The following is a 698-nucleotide window of genomic DNA, read 5'->3' on the forward strand; positions in this document are numbered from 1 at the left end:
TTCCATTATTGTTAGTGGTATGCACATTATAACGAATTTCTTTCACAATATTAACTAAACTGCGAACAAAACTTTCAAAGAAATCGCTGTCAAATTTATTAATTACAAAACTAAACTTTGAGCTCCTAAAATTTTCAACACTAGATGTTGAAGATAGCAACTAAGCAAAAATATTTGTTTTAATCAGCTTTTATTTACATATGTATGTATGTTCGTATACAAATTCAAGTGCAGAAATTAATAAATATACAGACTCATGTACATAAAATATGAATTATCTTTATGAGTTTTAATTTAAGTAATTTCATGTACATACATACATATTTAAATACATATTTACGAATACATAGATGTAAGTGCGGAAATAAATATTTCTTTAATATGAAATTTCAAACAATATTTAAAAAATAAAACCTTATTTTATACATAGAGGCCGAACCTTTTCATTTGACACCTCATTTTTGAAAATCGGGAGAACGGTGTAAATACCATAATTTTAAACGCAGGTGGCAACCCTGTAAAAAAAATATATTCTTGTTACAAATTTAGAGGGCAAGCCCTTTCATTTAACACCTCATTGTTGAAAATCGGGAGAACGGTGTAAATATCACAATTTTAAACGCAGGTGGCAACCCTGTCAAAAAAATATATCCTTTCTGCACATCCAGAGGCCAAGCCCTTTCATTTGACACCTCATT

The sequence above is a fragment of the Rhagoletis pomonella genome, unplaced genomic scaffold (assembly GCF_013731165.1).
Source record: "Rhagoletis pomonella isolate Grant_MI unplaced genomic scaffold, Rhpom_1.0 Rhpom_scaffold_02617, whole genome shotgun sequence".
Lineage (NCBI taxonomy): Eukaryota > Metazoa > Arthropoda > Insecta > Diptera > Tephritidae > Rhagoletis > Rhagoletis pomonella.